Source organism: Anomaloglossus baeobatrachus, unplaced genomic scaffold, assembly GCF_048569485.1.
Source record: "Anomaloglossus baeobatrachus isolate aAnoBae1 unplaced genomic scaffold, aAnoBae1.hap1 Scaffold_218, whole genome shotgun sequence".
Taxonomy (NCBI): domain Eukaryota; kingdom Metazoa; phylum Chordata; class Amphibia; order Anura; family Aromobatidae; genus Anomaloglossus; species Anomaloglossus baeobatrachus.
Genome location: NW_027441988.1, coordinates 106545 through 128540, shown reverse-complemented (window position 1 = coordinate 128540; position 21996 = coordinate 106545). Strand labels below are relative to the sequence as shown.

Here is a 21996-nt window from a genome sequence, read left to right as displayed (position 1 = left end):
TTGTCCCCGTAGGGACTGTGCAACCATTGCGTAAGGAACTGCTTACGGACAAGCCCGAGAACTTGCAGGGCAACCACAAACTTAGTGCAATGTAAATAAAAATGTTTGTTGGCTTGACACCGTTACCGCCTCCGGAGAGGCTGATTTGGGAGGATGGGCCTGGAGGAAAGGGATGGCCTAGGCCCGCCACTACCGTAACCGGTGGCGATCCTCCGGGGGTTCAGGGGTCCCCTTGGACGTGGGCCCCCTGAAAGAGACAGAACCCGCTCGGGCAACTTGGTGCTGGACTGGGGTCAAGGGGTGCTGCCCGCTTCTTAGGGGCAGCATCAGGGCCAGGTTGTTTGGGTGGGAGAAGAGCGGAAGCTGTACCGTTGTAAAATGTTTATGATGCTTTTACATGTTTTACCGTTTTATTCTTTTTCAGTTGTGAAAATAAAACCGGTGATGGACGGGCAGCCCGCGGACGGTCTGCATTTTACTATAGGGGAATGTGGCGCCCTGGACAAGCCAGGTCGTCACAGGTACTACACCAACACACTCTACACTCCGGCTAGGCACACCGAAGCTAAACACAAATCCTAGTTGCCTTCCTCCAGGGGCTGATGTCCACACCAGGGGGTGGGCCAGGCGGTTGATCCCACCCACCGAGGAGTTCACAGTCCTGGAGGCGGGAAAAGGAGTCAGATTAGAGATCAGTTTTGGAGTTAGAGAAGTGAAGAGGAGAGGAGACTGACCGTGTCCGGGTGTGTGGCCCGGGCACTCAGCAAGGTTGGCAGACGGTGGTGACCTTCTGCAGGAGAGGCTGATTGGAGTGAACCGTACGGACCGGGGATGGGCGGTGGCCCGCCGGTACCAGATCGGGGAGTGAAGAGAAGCCAGCATCATCCGGCAGGGCCTACGGACCCCGACCAGGCTAGGAGTCGCCGTAAAACCGGTCAAATCCGTTAGCGACAGGAACCTCCAGGGTTTCCCAGCAGTCAAGACCCAATTGAAGGCAACAGCTCACACCGTAGAGGGAAGCACAGTCACCGCCAAGGCTACAGTTCCCAGGGCCAGAGCCTGCGGGCAAAAGGGGCTCCCTCAGCATCCATCCAAGCTGGGGAGCGGGTTACCGGTGGGAAGCCCGCTAGATTTTGGGGGAATAAAAGGGGTCCAACACCACATCCCCACAGGTGCACACCCACCCATCAAAGAGAGCTATAAGCCAATACCACCTTCACATTGCCAGTGTACCAAGGACATGTTGAGCAACATGAAGGCGGCTGGGGTTATCCGTGACAGTTGTAGCCTTTGGGCAGCTCTGTTGATCCTGTTAAAAAAGAAGGACGGCACCACTCCCCGTATTGAGGAATCGCTAGCTGCATTGAGAACTGCAAATTATTTTTCTACCCTTGATCTCACTAGTCACTATTGGCAAGTGTCCGTTGCTGAGGCAGACCGGGAGAAGACCGCCTTCGCCACCCCTATGGGTCTCTGCGAGTTCAAAAGCATGCCCTTCGAGCTGTGCAATGCGCCAGGAACCTTCCAGAGGCTGATGGAATGCTGCTTGGGACAAGATTTTAGGGTGTATAAAAAGGGAGATTAGATCCCGTGATCCCAACGTATTGTTACACCTCTATAAATCACTTGTAAGGCTACATCTGGAATATGGGAACCAGTTTTGGGCTCCACATTTTAAAAAGGACATTCAGAAGTTAGAGTCAGTTCAAAGGTGGGCAACTAGACTACTACAAGGAATGGAAGGCCTCCCATATGATGACAAGTTGAAAAAGTTATTAAGTGATTATTGGCTGCAATGGGGCTTTCTGGCTGGTGACAGCCTCTCTTCTTAGCACACAGGAACCACAATCCCTACACCATGCTTCAATGGATTCTCTCATCCCAGCCCAGTAAAACTACATATTTTACACAGTCATAAGCAGCCAAAAGGGATCTATTCTATTCAATTGCAAATGATCTAGATAAGACTGAGAATAAGATACTGCACGGGACATAGCAGAGTTGGTCAAGTTGAGTGGAGATGAGTTTGCTATTTGGCACAGCTTTTTGCATCAATAAAGCAAGTAAAAGGTGTGAAAGATAAAAAAAAGGGTGAAAGTGTGTAAAGTGAATTGGCCAAATTGAGGTGCATATAAAGTTTTTGCTTTCTTTCAATTCACTAATGGGGCTCATTTGAATCAGGTGAATTGAGTTCTGCTTTTGGAAACTGGGTTAAGAAGGGGTGCACCGGTCCTGGAGGTACTGCAATACCAGGTCAATGCGTGGAGTGGACAGAGCAAGATTTTTTCCATCTCCTTGTTCTAAAAATCCATTTAATATATGGTCCCCAGAGAGGGGACGTATCAGATATTAAACTGATAAGAACAGATTTAATTTTTTTTTTTTCTGTTTATCAGTAGGACTTCAAAATAACAAAGGTGATCGCCTCCCGTTGCCTGGGAACCGTCCAGGCACAAGAGGGCTATGTGTCACCAGAAGGCGCACACACTTCCTCAAGGCCGGCAGACGTGCAATCCCAGGCACCTTCCAGTACCGACCAAGGTAGCGTCCTCCGAAACTACACTTGATCTTAGCCAAAAGGCCGAGAAGCTATAACCCGAATTGGTTACGGCCTTGAGTGGCACCCTGGCCTATACCGGACACATCTTAGGGAGAGGGAGACAAACCCACGCCTACAGAAGACATTTTGTCACCCAAGCCAACCCTTGAAAAGGCTGTTTTGCAGAGCAAAAACAAGAAGAATGGTGCTTTTTGCAGCCGCCGCCCACTGCAATGAATCTGAATAACTCCTCCTTTTGGACACAAGCACCTCCCCTCCCCCTTGCAGTCTTTCCAATTCATGATACAAAAAGACGGACGGACAGGACAGGACAGGACAGGCTGCCTGACTTTCCGTCACTGCCACCCTTTGCCATCCTTGCCCGTAGAAAGCCCTTTCATCATCCCCAAACCCTAATCTTTTCCCTTCCCTTCCCAGATGCGTCTCACTCCCTTTCATTAGGAAGTGAGCGCAGCCTTTTCTCCGTTCTGCACATGCGCGACGTTAAACACAAATGCGCAGGCGTGCGTTCCATTACCCTCACTGCATTCCACTCCCATACAGGAAGTGGGCGCAGTTATTACTACGGTCGCACATAAAAGAACCCACGGCCACCACTGCACATAGCTGACTCCACCACAGGACACCCACTTCTACACCAACGCAGGTAAGACAGGATCGGCACCTCTATGCTCCCGTTACAATCAGGCTCAGTCACCATGTGATAACGCTCTCAACTCTTTAGTTGCAGGCTCCCCTTGCTTCACCTCCATTGGCTGTGCTGCCATTTCCTCTCCCACCTGGAAGGTATACTTTATTCCACTATTTTCCTGTTTCTCTCTTCCCCCTTTTCCCATAACCTACTTTTATCTGCATCTGTGGGGTATCTATATGCTATTTACATCATAGTTTTATTCATTAATATGGAAGGGAAGAGTGCCCATGAGAGTGTTGAACTGCGGAGAGCAAGAGATTAAGCTGCTCCGATTTGCCACCATTGATAAGCTGTTCTCAGTAGATACACATGCTATCCAAACAGCAGCATCCACCATTGCTTCAGCCCACCCATTCAGTGACAGCTCACCAAGTCAGCCAGAGGAGTGGTGTAAGGAATTACACGTAGGCACTGACTCCACACCTTCACATCACAAGAAGGGGGTCTACAGGCTAGTGCAAGAATACGAGCAAGTCTTCAGCAAACATCCGCTAGACTTTTGAAGAATAAAAGGGGTCAAACACTACATCCCCACAAGTGCACACCCACCCATCAAAGAGAGATATAAGCCAAAACTACCTGCACATTACCAGTGTACCAAGGACATGTTGAGCAACATGAAGGAGGCTGGGGTTATCCGTGACAGTTGTAGCCTCTGGGCAGCTCCGTTGGTCCTGTTAAAGAAGAAGGACAGCACCACTCCCCTGTATTGAGGAATAGCTAGCTGCATTGAGAACTGCAAATTATTTTTCTACCCTTGATCTCACTAGTCGCTATTGGCAAGTGTCCGTTGCTGAGGCAGACCGGGAGAAGACCGCCTTTGCCACCCCGATGGGTCTCTGCGAGTTCAAAAGCATGCCCTTCGAGCTGTGCAATTTGCCAGGAACCTTCCAGAGGCTGATGGAATGCTGCTTGGGACACCGAAACTTTGAAACGGTACTGCTATACCTTTATGATGTTATTGTTTATTCTAAAGCAAACAAGATTTTAGGGTGTATAAAAAGGGAGATTAGATCCGGTGATCCCAACGTATTGTTACCCCTCTATAAATCACTTGTAAGGCCACATCTGGAATATGGGGTAAAGTCCTGAGCAGGTTGATAACCATTGGTTTGAGCATGGTAGGGTGTAGTGCGCATCTTCCTGCATCGGTAAAAGCTGCAGAAGTCCTTGAAGATTTCCGCTTCAAAGGCTGTGCCTTGATCTGTGAGGACTCTCTCTGAGTAGCCATGAGGTCTGCATAAGTGTGCTTGGAAGACCTTCGCTGCAGTATGGGCCATTAGATCTTTGACTTGTACCACAACCATAAATCTCGAGTAGTTGTCTACCATCGTAAGTGCATACGTGAGCTCGCCTCGATATTCTGCAACAAAACTCCCTTTTTCGATTTCAGTTTCAGCAAACACTCCTCTTCCTGTAGAAAATATTTATCATTACCTAAGACAGTCATTCTAATGCATGACAATATTAAGGCAATTTAGTTAAAACTTGTTTTAACTCACCTTTAAGGGGATTGATGTATTTCATGGTCAATCCAGGTTTGTCAGTGATGGCACTGACATAATGTATGGCGTCTTTTTCGGGCGTTATCCTTTGCCTTTTCATTGTGAAAATCCAGTTGCCTATATCAAAGCAAATTCTACTACTTGTAAAGTATGCAGAAAATGAAATGTAGAACATATAACATCAACTGCTTAGGAACGCATCATAGGTTAGTACTTAAAAGGATATTGTCATGTTCTAGTCATAATGCAAGCTGGACATTTTTCATGTTACCCTGTAATCGCCGGCCTGTTCTAATGCTCACAAGCCAAGATATAGGCTCAGCTGCTAAGGCTTCCCTCTGCCTTCTGAATGAAACTTGAATATGTCTGGGTCACTGTGTATATAGCAGGTGCTCAGAAAAAATAAGAGTCAATTCAATAGAAATAGCTCTGGCACACTATAGTGATCAATAACGTAAGAAAAGAACTCTTGGGATGCTGAAAATTCTTTATTTGTGCAAAAGGATAATTCATCCAACGTTTCGACCTTGTTTTTAGGTCTTTATCAAGGATAAAGTTATCTAAGATCATAAAGGGTTACAAAACCATATAAACACGTAATTAGTACATAGTACAACATAACAGTACAATATATTGCTACTTGAGAGTACAATGGGTCAAATGACCATGATGCACATACAAAAAATTTTTCCAAAGCCATAGTGAAAACATTTGTACTGAGGAAAGAAAATTTCCACATGACCTATCTGGAGAAACATTCTGGATCAAACAACCAAAAATAGTCAAGCAGGTAAATACACACCTATATGGATAACAGGATGATATGTGTTCAATTGTATAGCGTCATTGCCATTAAGGTACAAATGGAAAACTTGCAATCCTATATAGTGAAGGAAATGAACACATATCATATCAAAGAACACAGGAACATGGGTGTGAGAAAAACCTCAATGTTTATACTTTGTTCTTTATAATGGTGTGAACATGTATATGTCTCAGTACCTTATGCACTTGAGAATTCTAGTGAGTAGATCATGAAAGCCTATTTCAGAACTGGAATCGGTAAATAATTGTAGGTGGAATCTAAATGAAAAGATGGTACAAGTGTTATCATGACACGTGGGCTATAACACAATGGACCGTGTGACAAAGAAGAAAGGAGAGAAAGAAGAGGAAGAAAATGCAACTACCTGTAACATTACGTGATAGTCACTGGTAAGTATCACTTGACAATTCAAATGAAAAAGGATTCCTTTATTAAAGGGTTCTCAGTCGCCTCAGGATCATGAAATACTAGGGTAAATGATATGAGAATGGGTAAGAAGCACCACTAAAGGAAATATGAGATGCAGGACATATATCTATAAACCCCTGAACTACATGATAGAAATAAAAAGAAGAAAAAAGAAAAAAAAGAAGAAAGAAGAAGAACACATAGAATGCGGAAAGAGAATGGGTACAACTACCTGAGTTACTGCAGGGAGGCCCCTGGTTGGTATTGTGAGGGTTAGTGGAATTCCTTCACTGAAGGGTTCTCAGTTGCCTCAGGTTCGTGAAAAATGCTATAGACAAATAATGCCCGGAGAAAAGGGGTTCATATACAGCGAATAATGGTAATACAAGGTACATGTGTCACATGTAATAGTATATATATATATATTGTACTAAGCTCTACACCAGAAATAGAAAGTAGTCCCTCTGCCTTCTGTCTAGGTGCCCTGAGTTATGTCCTGTAAACTGTCACAGGGACCCAGACACACATGTGTAGTAGGGGAATATCCCTGCTGAGATGCCAGTGCTAGAGCACTCGTTTGCTGTGGAGTTGAACGCTATGTGAGCAGTTCTTACCTTCAATGAGCAGAAGTCTCTTTTTTCAGATTTCAATATCTCTGTGGGTATCTGGCAGAAATATGGAATACTCTTTACTGCTAAGACCCTGTACACCACTCCCACTAAAGGGGGCTTTACACGCTGCGACATCGCTAATGCGGAGTCGTTGGGGTCACGGAATTTGTGACGCACATCCGGCCGCATTAGCGATGTTGCTGCGTGTGACACCGATGAGCGATTTTGCATCGCTGCAAAAACGTGCAAAATCGCTCATCGGTGACATGGGTCTCCATTCTCGATTATCGTTACTGCAGCAGTAACGATGTAGTTCGTCGCTCCTGCGGCAGCACACATCGCTCCGTGTGACACCGCAGAAACGAGGAACCTCTCCTTACCTGCCTCCCAGCCGCTATGAGGAAGGAAGGAGGTGGGCGGGATGTTCCGGCCACTCATCTCCGCCCCTCCGCTGCTATTGGGCGGTCGCTCAGTGACGTCGCTGTGACGCCGCACGGACCGCCCCCTTAGAAAGGAGGCGGTTCGCCGGTCACAGCGACGTCGCTGGGCAGGTAAGTATGTGTGACGGGTCTGGTCGGTGTTGTGCAGCATGGGCAGCGATTTGCCCGTGTCGCGCAACAGATGGGGGCGGGTATCCACACTAGCGATATCGGGACCGATATCGCAGTGTGTAAAGTAGCCTTTTATAAACTGTGTAAAGGATTTTAAGTAAAAATCCACAATAAACCAGCGCTAGATGGGTTTTTATAATTTTATTAATAGACCACAAATAAAAAAATTTTTGCTATCCTTGTTTCAAGACAGAGTATTTGATAATATACAATACACTGATTATTACTAAAACCAAGGACCACATAAAACAAGGACCACATAAAATAAAAAATGAAAGTAATGAGAATAAAATTCTTTTGTATAACCAATTAACTTCGAGGTGATACAATATTCACATTGATTTAGTTTTACCAGTCTAATGTAATGCCCCGGCCGGTGGCATATATTTTGTTTGGTTAATAATTTAGACTTATACAATGAAAGATGTACTATACCACCCCTGGCTAACTTACAAGTTTTAAGTTGTACAATATAAGTTTGCGACGTTATATTCATATATAGGAAGGCAAACAATATTGGCAATTTAGTGGCACCCACCATACGTAATCTTACAGCACCTAATAAGGGAGGATTATTTGGCCTGAAAGGTTTTTTTCCATGCAAAAGCTGTATAGTATGTAAGAATACAAAAAATATTTCACGGAAATCCTTCTTACAGGGGCAGTCAGAAGTCATGATTAGAGAATTTATTACATGTCAATCAAAGGGAGTAGTATATTGCATTCAATGTCCCTGTCAGAAAAAATACATTGAGAGAACTATTAGACCCCTATGGAAAAGGGTGGGTGAGCACATTAGAAGTGTTAAAAATAAATGTACTAAGCACCCCCTATCCAGACATTATGTGTTAAAACATGGAGGGTCCTTTAAAGGATCCCAAGTATGGGGCGTACAAAAAATAACTAAGGATTGGAGAGGTGGCGATTTCATTAAAAAAATGTCACGAGCAGAAAGCCAATGGATTTTTGAATTGAACACCTTGAAACCATATGGACTCAATAATGATATAGAACTGTTTGCTTTTAATTAATTTATATTTTTATAGGTAGAGGAGTAATAGGTACTGATAATAATACGGAGAGAAGGAAAAAAAAAAAAAAAAAAAAAAGCGATTGTCATGGAGATATATGTGTATATATGCATAATATATATTAAAATTGGTGCTTCACTTGCCCAAGGTTGATGTAGATATAAGGGGCTTTTCATATTATAGCAAATTTATATTACACCTTTATGATGTCCTTTTGTTAAATTTATTGTTGAAAAAAAGCATATGCATATATACACATTGTCTTCCCAGTATATGATGATACAAGCAAGGCTATATATAGGTCTTTTTAGAAAAACCTTTAGAAAAACCTTTGCACATAATTATATTATATGGCTATTATGAACGGTCTTTCACAAATTGATATATGTAGTGGTCATTGAATGTTGGTTGAATTTAAACATTGTTTAATTTTATGCAAATTATAACCAATTAAATATATGCATAAATAGTGCTCTAGGCAACAGCTGAGTTATCCTTGAGGAAGGGGGCCGTTACACGCCCCCGAAACGCGCGTCGGATCAGGACTCTGTTTTTGCCTACCTCACCTGTGCGGTGATAACCTGCCAAGTAATCTCTCCCTCGTGTGGAATCAACCGGCTTCCACTGGACACGGTACGGATTGCCTGCTGGAGAGGTTGAGAGGTTACCGCTGACATTTCCTTTGTCTGCAACCAGGATACATTGGTACCTCCAGCGGTTCTGCATTGCTCGTTTGGAAGCGGATCGGAGCCTTGTGTGGTGCTAACCTGCCAAGCAACTTCCTCCTGTGTGGAATCAGTCAGCTGACACTGGATACTGTCTGGACTGCCCGCTGGAGAGGCTGAGTAGTTACCGCTGATCTTATTGTTGTCCGCAGCCAACATCTTGGTGCTTTCAGTGGCTTCGTACTGCTTGATTTCGAAAGTACATTTGGGAGAATACGGGACCGGCTGGTTTGTGGCCTTGTGAAGTGTTATAAAGGCTCTGTAAAGAGGGATGTCGGTAACCATACATCTCCCCCAGAGCCAGCACTAGTCGCGGCCACTGGCCTCAAAACGTCCGCTCTGGAAGTCTAACAGGTCAATCCTGTACATAGCGGTTCCAGCCTAATCAACGGAGAAATCCGGGGTGTTTTTTGCGGTCAAGTTGTTGTGAGGTTTATTCCCCCAGGCCCTGGGGGCGAATATAACGTCGCAAACTTATATTGTACAACTTAAAACTTGTAAGTTAGCCAGGGGTGGTATAGTACATCTTTCATTGTATAAGTCTAAATTATTAACCAAACAAAATATATGCCACCGGCCGGGGCATTACATTAGACTGGTAAAACTAAATCAATGTGAATATTGTATCACCTCGAAGTTAATTGGTTATACAAAAGAATTTTATTCTCATTACTTTCATTTTTTATTTTATGTGGTCCTTGTTTTATGTGGTCCTTGGTTTTAGTAATAATCAGTGTATTGTATATTATCAAATACTCTGTCTTGAAACAAGGATAGCAAAAAATTTTTTATTTGTGGTCTATTAATAAAATTATAAAAACCCATCTAGCGCTGGTTTATTGTGGATTTTTACTTAAAATCCTTTACACAGTTTATTAAAGGCTACTTTACACACTGCGATATCGGTCCCGATATCGCTAGTGTGGATACCCGCCCCCATCTGTTGCGCGACACGGGCAAATCGCTGCCCATGCTGCACAACACCGACCAGACCCGTCACACATACTTACCTGCCCGGCGACGTCGCTGTGACCGGCGAACCGCCTCCTTTCTAAGGGGGCGGTCCGTGCGGCGTCACAGCGACGTCACTGAGCGACCGCCCAATAGCAGCGGAGGGGCGGAGATGAGTGGCCGGAACATCCCGCCCACCTCCTTCCTTCCTCATAGCGGCTGGGAGGCAGGTAAGGAGAGGTTCCTCGTTTCTGCGGTGTCACACGGAGCGATGTGTGCTGCCGCAGGAGCGACGAACTACATCGTTACTGCTGCAGTAACGATAATCGAGAATGGAGACCCATGTCACCGATGAGCGATTTTGCACGTTTTTGCAGCGATGCAAAATCGCTCATCGGTGTCACACGCAGCAACATCGCTAATGCGGCCGGATGTGCGTCACAAATTCCGTGACCCCAACGACTCCGCATTAGCGATGTCGCAGCGTGTAAAGCCCCCTTTAGTGGGAGTGGTGTACAGGGTCTTAGCAGTAAAGAGTATTCCATATTTCTGCCAGATACCCACAGAGATATTGAAATCTGAAAAAAGAGACTTCTGCTCATTGAAGGTAAGAACTGCTCACATAGCGTTCAACTCCACAGCAAACGAGTGCTCTAGCACTGGCATCTCAGCAGGGATATTCCCCTACTACACATGTGTGTCTGGGTCCCTGTGACAGTTTACAGGACATAACTCAGGGCACCTAGACAGAAGGCAGAGGGACTACTTTCTATTTCTGGTGTAGAGCTTAGTACAATATATATATATATACTATTACATGTGACACATGTACCTTGTATTACCATTATTCGCTGTATATGAACCCCTTTTCTCCGGGCATTATTTGTCTATAGCATTTTTCACGAACCTGAGGCAACTGAGAACCCTTCAGTGAAGGAATTCCACTAACCCTCACAATACCAACCAGGGGCCTCCCTGCAGTAACTCAGGTAGTTGTACCCATTCTCTTTCCGCATTCTATGTGTTCTTCTTCTTTCTTCTTTTTTTTCTTTTTTCTTCTTTTTATTTCTATCATGTAGTTCAGGGGTTTATAGATATATGTCCTGCATCTCATATTTCCTTTAGTGGTGCTTCTTACCCATTCTCATATCATTTACCCTAGTATTTCATGATCCTGAGGCGATTGAGAACCCTTTAATAAAGGAATCCTTTTTCACTTGAATTGTCAAGTGATACTTACCAGTGACTATCACGTAATGTTACAGGTAGTTGCATTTTGTTCCTCTTCTTTCTCTCCTTTCTTCTTTGTCACACGGTCCATTGTGTTATAGCCCACGTGTCATGATAACACTTGTACCATCTTTTCATTTAGATTCCACCTACAATTATTTACCGATTCCAGTTCTGAAATAGGCTTTCATGATCTACTCACTAGAATTCTCAAGTGCATAAGGTACTGAGACATATACATGTTCACACCATTATAAAGAACAAAGTATAAACATTGAGGTTTTTCTCACACCCATGTTCCTGTGTTCTTTGATATGATATGTGTTCATTTCCTTCACTATATAGGATTGCAAGTTTTCCATTTGTACCTTAATGGCAATGACGCTATACAATTGAACACATATCATCCTGTTATCCAATAGGTGTGTATTTACCTGCTTGACTATTTTTGGTTGTTTGATCCAGAATGTTTCTCCAGATAGGTCATGTGGAAATTTTCTTTCCTCAGTACAAATGTTTTCACTATGGCTTTGGAAAAATTTTTTGTATGTGCATCATGGTCATTTGACCCATTGTACTCTCAAGTAGCAATATATTGTACTGTTATGTTGTACTATGTACTAATTACGTGTTTATATGGTTTTGTAACCCTTTATGATCTTAGATAACTTTATCCTTGATAAAGACCTAAAAACAAGGTCGAAACGTTGGATGAATTATCCTTTTGCACAAATAAAGAATTTTCAGCATTCCAAGAGTTCTTTTCTTACGTTATTGATCACTATAGTGTGCCAGAGCTATTTCTATTGAATTGACTCTTATTTTTTCTGAGCACCTGCTATATACACAGTGACCCAGACATATTCAAGTTTCATTCAGAAGGCAGAGGGAAGCCTTAGCAGCTGAGCCTATATCTTGGCTTGTGAGCATTAGAACAGGCCGGCGATTACAGGGTAACATGAAAAATGTCCAGCTTGCATTATGACTAGAACATGACAATATCCTTTTAAGTACTAACCTTTGATGCGTTCCTAAGCAGTTGATGTTATATGTTCTACATTTCATTTTCTGCATACTTTACAAGTAACTCACAATTTTGCCTCTTGTAACATACTCCCACCACCACTGTGGTAAAGCTTCAATTACAAATTCAAACGCACAAAAATCTGTTATAGATATACAGATTTTCAGAAAAGCTCAAGAGAGTCAGAAATAAAAAATACTTTTTCTTTATTTAGATATTTTCACTATTAAAATTACATATATACAAAACTCCACTGTATAGTACCTATGGACTGGTCAAAACAGGTCAGAGAAATCATAAGCCCGCATTAACAAATGGATTAAGAATTCATAATGCCCTATACTTGAAATAAACATATATAAGGCTCTAATGAAAATTCAAACTTCTTTTTTCCAAATGCAGGGTTATTCAGTAAACAGTAGACATAGTTACATCATGTGGTAAGTGATACTAAAGTGCACATACCATTATAACATTATCCTATACTACTCTGGGATTCACAATCTATTTAATACACTCCCAAGTTATTGTGGATAGGAACCGGGTTGTAATACTATTGGGGTTGCACCATAATATGCCACCCAGCTTTCAATGAGAGCAGTAAACCCACTGAACCACCACAGAGATAACTAATGTCCGTTACCTGTTAGGGAGACCTGAATTCCACGTCCTGCGACCCCAACACGTGTTGGGGTCGCAGGACGTGGAATTCAGGTCTCCCTAACAGGTAACGGACATTAGTTATCTCTGTGGTGGTTCAGTGGGTTTACTGCTCTCATTGAAAGCTGGGTGGCATATTATGGTGCAACCCCAATAGTATTACAACCCGGTTCCTATCCACAATAACTTGGGAGTGTATTAAATAGATTGTGAATCCCAGAGTAGTATAGGATAATGTTATAATGGTATGTGCACTTTAGTATCACTTACCACATGATGTAACTATGTCTACTGTTTACTGAATAACCCTGCATTTGGAAAAAAGAAGTTTGAATTTTCATTAGAGCCTTATATATGTTTATTTCAAGTATAGGGCATTATGAATTCTTAATCCATTTGTTAATGCGGGCTTATGATTTTTCTGACCTGTTTTGACCAGTCCATGGGTACTATACAGTGGAGTTTTGTATATATGTAATTTTAATAGTGAAAATATCTAAATAAAGAAAAAGTATTTTTTATTTCTGACTCTCTTGAGCTTTTCTGAAAATCTGTATATCTATAACAGATTTTTGTGCGTTTGAATACTTTACAAGTAGTAGAATTTGCTTTGATATAGGCAACTGGATTTTCACAATGAAAAGGCAAAGGATAACGCCCGAAAAAGACGCCATACATTATGTCAGTGCCATCACTGACAAACCTGGATTGACCATGAAATACATCAATCCCCTTAAAGGTGAGTTAAAACAAGTTTTAACTAAATTGCCTTAATATTGTCATGCATTAGAATGACTGTCTTAGGTAATGATAAATATTTTCTACAGGAAGAGGAGTGTTTGCTGAAACTGAAATCGAAAAAGGGAGTTTTGTTGCAGAATATCGAGGCGAGCTCACGTATGCACTTATGATGGTAGACAACTACTCGAGATTTATGGTTGTGGTACAAGTCAAAGATCTAATGGCCCATACTGCAGCGAAGGTCTTCCAAGCACACTTATGCAGACCTCATGGCTACTCAGAGAGAGTCCTCACAGATCAAGGCACAGCCTTTGAAGCGGAAATCTTCAAGGACTTCTGCAGCTTTTACCGATGCAGGAAGATGCGCACTACACCCTACCATGCTCAAACCAATGGTTATCAACCTGCTCAGGACTTTACCCCATATTCCAGATGTGGCCTTACAAGTGATTTATAGAGGGGTAACAATACGTTGGGATCACCGGATCTAATCTCCCTTTTTATACACCCTAAAATCTTGTTTGCTTTAGAATAAACAATAACATCATAAAGGTATAGCAGTACCGTTTCAAAGTTTCGGTGTCCCAAGCAGCATTCCATCAGCCTCTGGAAGGTTCCTGGCAAATTGCACAGCTCGAAGGGCATGCTTTTGAACTCGCAGAGACCCATCGGGGTGGCAAAGGCGGTCTTCTCCCGGTCTGCCTCAGCAACGGACACTTGCAAATAGCGACTAGTGAGATCAAGGGTAGAAAAATAATTTGCAGTTCTCAATGCAGCTAGCTATTCCTCAATACAGGGGAGTGGTGCTGTCCTTCTTCTTTAACAGGACCAACGGAGCTGCCCAGAGGCTACAACTGTCACGGATAACCCCAGCCTCCTTCATGTTGCTCAACATGTCCTTGGTACACTGGTAATGTGCAGGTAGTTTTGGCTTATATCTCTCTTTGATGGGTGGGTGTGCACTTGTGGGGATGTAGTGTTTGACCCCTTTTATTCTTCAAAAGTCTAGCGGATGTTTGCTGAAGACTTGCTCGTATTCTTGCACTAGCCTGTAGACCCCCTTCTTGTGATGTGAAGGTGTGGAGTCAGTGCCTACGTGTAATTCCTTACACCACTCCTCTGGCTGACTTGGTGAGCTGTCACTGAATGGGTGGGCTGAAGCAATGGTGGATGCTGCTGTTTGGATAGCATGTGTATCTACTGAGAACAGCTTATCAATGGTGGCAAATCGGAGCAGCTTAATCTCTTGCTCTCCGCAGTTCAACACTCTCATGGGCACTCTTCCCTTCCATATTAATGAATAAAACTATGATGTAAATAGCATATAGATACCCCACAAATGCAGATAAAAGTAGGTTATGGGAAAAGGGGGAAGAGAGAAACAGGAAAATAGTGGAATAAAGTATACCTTCCAGGTGGGAGAGGAAATGGCAGCACAGCCAGTGGAGGTGAAGCAAGGGGAGCCTGCAACTAAAGAGTTGAGAGCGTTATCACATGGTGACTGAGCCTGATTGTAACGGGAGCATAGAGGTGCCGATCCTGTCTTACCTGCGTTGGTGTAGAAGTGGGTGTCCTGTGGTGGAGTCAGCTATGTGCAGTGGTGGCCGTGGGTTCTTTTATGTGCGACCGTAGTAATAGCTGCGCCCACTTCCTGTATGGGAGTGGAATGCAGTGAGGGTAATGGAACGCACGCCTGCGCATTTGTGTTTAACGTCGCGCATGTGCAGAACGGAGAAAAGGCTGCGCTCACTTCCTAATGAAAGGGAGTGAGACGCATCTGGGAAGGGAAGGGAAAAGATTAGGGTTTGGGGATGATGAAAGGGCTTTCTACGGGCAAGGATGGCAAAGGGTGGCAGTGACGGAAAGTCAGGCAGCCTGTCCTGTCCTGTCCTGTCCGTCCGTCTTTTTGTATCATGAATTGGAAAGACTGCAAGGGGGAGGGGAGGTGCTTGTGTCCAAAAGGAGGAGTTATTCAGATTCATTGCAGTGGGCGGCGGCTGCAAAAAGCACCATTCTTCTTGTTTTTGCTCTGCAAAACAGCCTTTTCAAGGGTTGGCTTGGGTGACAAAATGTCTTCTGTAGGCGTGGGTTTGTCTCCCTCTCCCTAAGATGTGTCCGGTATAGGCCAGGGTGCCACTCAAGGCCGTAACCAATTCGGGTTATAGCTTCTCGGCCTTTTGGCTAAGATCAAGTGTAGTTTCGGAGGACGCTACCTTGGTCGGTACTGGAAGGTGCCTGGGATTGCATGTCTGCCGGCCTTGAGGAAGTGTGTGCGCCTTCTGGTGACACATAGCCCTCTTGTGCCTGGACGGTTCCCAGGCAACGGGAGGCGATCACCTTTGTTATTTTGAAGTCCTACTGATAAACAGAAAAAAAAAAAATTAAATCTGTTCTTATCAGTTTAATATCTGATACGTCCCCTCTCTGGGGACCATATATTAAATGGATTTTTAGAACAAGGAGATGGAAAAAATCTTGCTCTGTCCACTGCACGCATTGACCTGGTATTGCAGTACCTCCAGGACCGGTGCACCCCTTCTTAACCCAGTTTCCAAAAGCAGAACTCAATTCACCTGATTCAAATGAGCCCCATTAGTGAATTGAAAGAAAGCAAAAACTTTATATGCACCTCAATTTGGCCAATTCACTTTTCACACTTTCACCCTTTTTTTTATCTTTCACACCTTTTACTTGCTTTATTGATGCAAAAAGCTGTGCCAAATAGCAAACTCATCTCCACTCAACTTGACCAACTCTGCTATGTCCCGTGCAGTATCTTATTCTCAGTCTTATCTAGATCATTTGCAATTGAATAGAATAGATCCCTTTTGGCTGCTTATGACTGTGTAAAATATGTAGTTCTACTGGGCTGGGATGAGAGAATCCATTGAAGCATGGTGTAGGGATTGTGGTTCCTGTGTGCTAAGAAGAGAGGCTGGCACCAGCCAGAAAGCCCCATTGCAGCCAATAATCACTTAATAACTTTTTCAACTTGTCATCATATGGGAGGCCTTCCATTCCTTGTAGTAGTCTAGTTGCCCACCTTTGAACTGACTCTAACTTCTGAATGTCCTTATTAAAATGTGGAGCCCAAAACTGGTTCCCATATTCCAGATGTAGCCTTACAAGTGATTTATAGAGGTGTAACAATACGTTGGGATCACGGGATCTAATCTCCCTTTTTATACACCCTAAAATCTTGTCCCAAGCAGCATTCCATCAGCCTCTGGAAGGTTCCTGGCGCATTGCACAGCTCGAAGGGCATGCTTTTGAACTCGCAGAGACCCATAGGGGTGGCGAAGGCGGTCTTCTCCCGGTCTGCCTCAGCAACGGACACTTGCCAATAGTGACTAGTGAGATCAAGGGTAGAAAAATAATTTGCAGTTCTCAATGCAGCTAGCGATTCCTCAATACGGGGAGTGGTGCCGTCCTTCTTTTTTAACAGGATCAACAGAGCTGCCCAAAGGCTACAACTGTCACGGATAACCCCAGCCGCCTTCATGTTGCTCAACATGTCCTTGGTACACTGGCAATGTGAAGGTGGTATTGGCTTATAGCTCTCTTTGATGGGTGGGTGTGCACCTGTGAGGATGTGGTGTTGGACCCCTTTTATTCCCCCAAAATCTAGCGGGCTTCCCACCGGTAACCCGCTCCCCAGCTTGGATGGATGCTGAGGGAGCCCCTTTTGCCCGCAGGCTCTGGCCCTGGGAACTGTAGCCTTGGCGGTGACTGTGCTTCCCTCTACGGTGTGAGCTGTTGCCTTCAATCGGGTCTTGACTGCTGGGAAACCCTGGAGGTTCCTGTCGCTAACGGATTTGACCGGTTTTACGGCGACTCCTAGCCTGGTCGGGGTCCGTAGGCCCTGCCGGATGGTGCTGGCTTCTCTTCACTCCCCGATCTGGTACCGGCGGGCCACCGCCCATCCCCGGTCCGTACGGTTCACTCCAATCAGCCTCTCCTGCAGAAGGTCACCACCGTCTGCCAACCTTGCTGAGTGCCCGGGCCACACACCCGGACACGGTCAGTCTCCTCTCCTCTTCACTTCTCTAACTCCAAAACTGATCTCTAATCTGACTCCTTTTCCCGCCTCCAGGACTGTGAACTCCTCGGTGGGTGGGATCAACCGCCTGGCCCACCCCCTGGTGTGGACATCAGCCCCTGGAGGAAGGCAACTAGGATTTGTGTTTAGCTTCGGTGTGCCTAGCCGGAGTGTAGAGTGTGTTGGTGTAGTACCTGTGACGACCTGGCTTGTCCAGGGCGCCACATTCCCCTATAGTAAAATGCAGACCGTCCGCGGGCTGCCCGTCCATCACCGGTTTTATTTTCACAACTGAAAAAGAATAAAACGGTAAAACATGTAAAAGCATCATAAACATTTTACAACGGTACAGCTTCCGCTCTTCTCCCACCCAAACAACCTGGCCCTGATGCTGCCCCTAAGAAGCGGGCAGCACCCCTTGACCCCAGTCCAGCACCAAGTTGCCCGAGCGGGTTCTGTCTCTTTCAGGGGGCCCACGTCCAAGGGGACCCCTGAACCCCCGGAGGATCGCCACCGGTTACGGTAGTGGCGGGCCTAGGCCATCCCTTTCCTCCAGGCCCATCCTCCCAAATCAGCCTCTCCGGAGGCGGTAACGGTGTCAAGCCAACAAACATTTTTATTTACATTGCACTAAGTTTGTGGTTGCCCTGCAAGTTCTCGGGCTTGTTCGTAAGCAGTTCCTTACGCAATGGTTGCACAGTCCCTACGGGGACAACAGTTGCCGGCAACGGCCGGTTTAATCACGGTTCAATCAGGTAAACTTCTTTGGTTGATCATCTTTACTTATCATTTAAAACTTTCAAACTGGTACACTCAACACATAAAGCCCCCCCCTTTTAAAGAGTAGTTTCCCTGTACCTAAGTGGGGGTCTACCTAGGTTGGGGCGAGTGGACCTTCGGGGTCCGGTGTCAGTGGTGACAGGCAGTGGGGCAGAGGGAACAGTCAGTTCCTCCTCCCTGCTATCATGTGGGGCAGGCGGAGGCGTAGGGGAGCTGGGTACAGGTACATCCCTGGGCACTGGCTCGCGGTTAACCGTTTCCATCATTTCTTCATCCACGGGTTGTGGGAACAGTATCACTGGAAGGATCACCGCACCGTTCTGTGTAGGCCAGTCTGCTGGAAAATCACCCATCATGGTGTGGATTACCTCTTTTTCCTTCTCCACTGGACTGGGAACTGGAGCCTCATCCGCTACTCTCAATGCTGGTGGGCACTTCTTCAGGTGGTCTCGGGAAACCGTGGCCAAAGTCCCCCCCTGGTCACGGCTGATCTGGTAGGCCTTCCCATTCTCCCATCCTGTGGGCTGGACTACATACGGGGTTTTTTCCCATTGATCATCCAGCTTGTGGGCCCTTCTTTTCCGCTTCAGCACTACATCCCCAGGTTGGAAGGAACCGGCAGGCGCCTTCTTGTTGAAGCACTGCTCCTGTTGTCCCCGACTCCGGCACAAGTTCTTTTCAACATACTCCTGGACCTGTCGGTACTGTGTCCTCCGCCGAGTGTCCCATTCAGCTGTCGACAGGAGTGCTTCTGAAGCTTCCAAGCCCATTTCCAGATCCACTGGTAGCCGGCCGGGACGAGCTCTCATCAGGTATGCTGGAGTGCATTTCGTAGAGCTGGAAGGGATGTTGTTGTACATATCGACCAGGTCAGGTAGCTTCTCCAGCCACAGGTTCCGCTCTTCCAGTGGTAACGTCTTGAGGAGGCCCAGGACCAAGTGGTTCATCTTTTCACAAATGCCATTGGTTTGGGCGTGGTAAGGCGTGGTCCGGATTTTCTTGCAGCCGTACAACTGGCAGAATTCCTGGAATACCTCTGCTTCAAAGGCCGGACCCTGGTCGGTAAGCACCCTCTCCGGGTACCAATGCGGTCAACAGAAATAAGCCTGGAAAGCCTTAGCAGCGGTGCGGCCGGTTAAGTCCTTAACTGGGACAACCACCAGGAACCTCGAGTAGTGGTCTACGATGGTCAGAGCGTAGGTGTACCCACTTCGGCTGGGGGTGAGCTTTACATGGTCAAGGGCAACCAGCTCCAGCGGTTGGTGTGTAATGATCGGGTGTAGGGGTGCCTTCTGGCTGGCCTCGTCCTTCCTTCTCAATGCGCAAGGGCCACATTCTCGGCACCAGGCCTCCACAGATTCCCGCATTCCACTCCAATAGAACCGCTCTCTTAACAACATCTCTAGCTTCTTCCACCCGAAGTGCACTGCACCATCATGGTATGCTTGCAGGACGGTGGGCACGTTAGCCTGGGGAATCACCAGCTGGCGGATCTTCTCGTGAGTCTTTTGATTAATCAGCTCGCGATACAACTTCCCCTGGTGTAGGTATAGCCGGGTCCGTTCTTGCCACAGATGTTGGGCTTCGGCAGGGGCAGCAGGGTCTATCCCAGCAGAACCCTGTTCCACTAGAGTCTTGACCAGGCGGACAGCAGGTGCCTGGTCCTGAGCTTCCTGCCAGTCCTGTCGGGGCAGCGGATCCAGGTTCACCCGTTGTTGGTAGACGTGCACCTTCTCAGTGAATGGCCGGTGAAATGCAGGCAACTCGATCTCTTCGAGGTCATCATCCTCTGGCCCCTCTTCCGACAGGTGGGGCATCCGGGAGAGTGCATTGGCATTGACGTTGGTACGGCCGGCCCGGTACTTGATGGTGAAATCGTAGTTGGCTAACCTGGTCACCCACCGCTGCTCCAACGCGCCCAGCTTGGCCGTATCTAGATGGGTCAGCAGGTTATTGTCTGTGTACGCGGTGAACTTGGCTGCTGCCAGGTAATGGCGGAACCGCTCGGTGATAGCCCACACCAGTGCCAAGAGCTCAAGCTTGAAGGAGATGTAGTTCTCAGGGTTCCTCTCAGTCGGTCGGAGTTTTCGGCTAGCATAAGCTATTACCTTTTCCCTTCTGTCTTGGACCTGGGATAGAACAGCCCCCAAGCCCACATTGCTGGCGTCGGTGTAGAGGATGAATGGGCGGCTGTAGTCAGGGTACGCTAGGATTTCCTCTCCGGTCAGGGCTGTTCTCAGCTGGCGGAAGGATTCCTCATGCTTTTCTTCCCACACCAATGGGGCTACTAGGGATCTACCACCCTTGGTCTGTCCTACGAGGAGGTCTTGCATGGGGGCAGCCATCTTTGTGTACCCCTTAATGAAGCGACGGTAATATCCCACCAGGCCCAGAAACTGCCTCACTTCCCTCACTGTGGTCGGTCTCGGCCAGTCTTGGATGGCGGTGATCTTCTCGGGGTTGGGGGCGACACCTTCCGCACCAACCACATGTCCTAGGTACTGCACTCTGGGTTTCAGCAGATGACACTTTGAGGGCTTCAACTTCATCCCATACTTGGCAAGGGACGCGAACACCTCGGCTAGGTGCTCCAGGTGGGCTTCATACGTCTGTGAGTACACAATCACATCATCCAAGTACAGCAAAACGGTCCCATAGGCAGTCTTCTCTCGGTCTTCCGGTGCCACGGCCACCTGCCAGTACCCGCTGGTGAGGTCAAGGGTGGAGAAGTAGTTAGCGGTTCTCAGCGAGGCCAGGGACTCTTTGATGCGGGGCAGAGGGTAAGCATCCTTATGCGTTATCTGGTTAATCTTCCGGTAATCCACACACATCCGCATGGTGCCATCCTTCTTCTTAACCAGCACCAACGGAGCGGCCCAGGGACTACAGCTGTCCCTAATAACCCCTGCCTCCTTCATGTTCCTCAACATGTCTTTGGCGCATTGGTAGTGCGCAGGGGGAATAGGCCTGTATCTCTCTTTAATAGGGGAGTGTGTACCGGTAGGGATGTGGTGTTGAACCCCTTTAATCTGCCCAAAATCTAGAGGGTGCTTGCTAAAAACCCGCTCATACTCCTGTACCACCCGGTATACCCCTTCCTTGTGGTGTATGGGGGTATCATCAGTGCCGACATGTAGCTCTCGATACCACTCGCCTAACTCCCCCAGGGATGAGTGGGAACCGGCAGCAGGCGGTGTGACCGGGGGAACGGCTTCATGGATCGTGTGGGGATCTAGAGTGAGCAATTTGGCAAGGGTAGCGTACCGGGTGGTGCATGAATGCACACATATTGGTTTTATAATCTTATTGTATTACTTTATATTCTTATTTCACTTGTGCATATCTCCACCATAATCCTGGCTAAGAAATATAGCTTTTTTTGGGGTACACAGGTAGTAAGGTCTTCTTTCTATTTCTTTAGGGGTGATATAGCCTGGTGGAACTCTAGACCTCTAACATTATATATGCACCCTTTTTCTTTATGGTTCTTGGACACCTTATAACATTCTTCCATACATATATATCTTTCTCATAAATTATAAATAATTAGGCATTTTTATATATTTTATTTACATTTTCATAAATAACTTTTTACAAAGC

General features: G+C 46.0%; 2 pseudogenes; one reads left to right on the top strand and one right to left on the bottom strand.

Moving 5' to 3' along the window:
• Positions 1–2216: 2216 nt before the first annotated feature.
• On the bottom strand, positions 2217–2422 carry LOC142261424 (U2 spliceosomal RNA; annotated as a pseudogene).
• Positions 2423–15909: 13487 nt separating this feature from the next.
• LOC142261425 (U2 spliceosomal RNA) lies at positions 15910–16115 on the top strand (annotated as a pseudogene).
• Positions 16116–21996: the final 5881 nt, after the last annotated feature.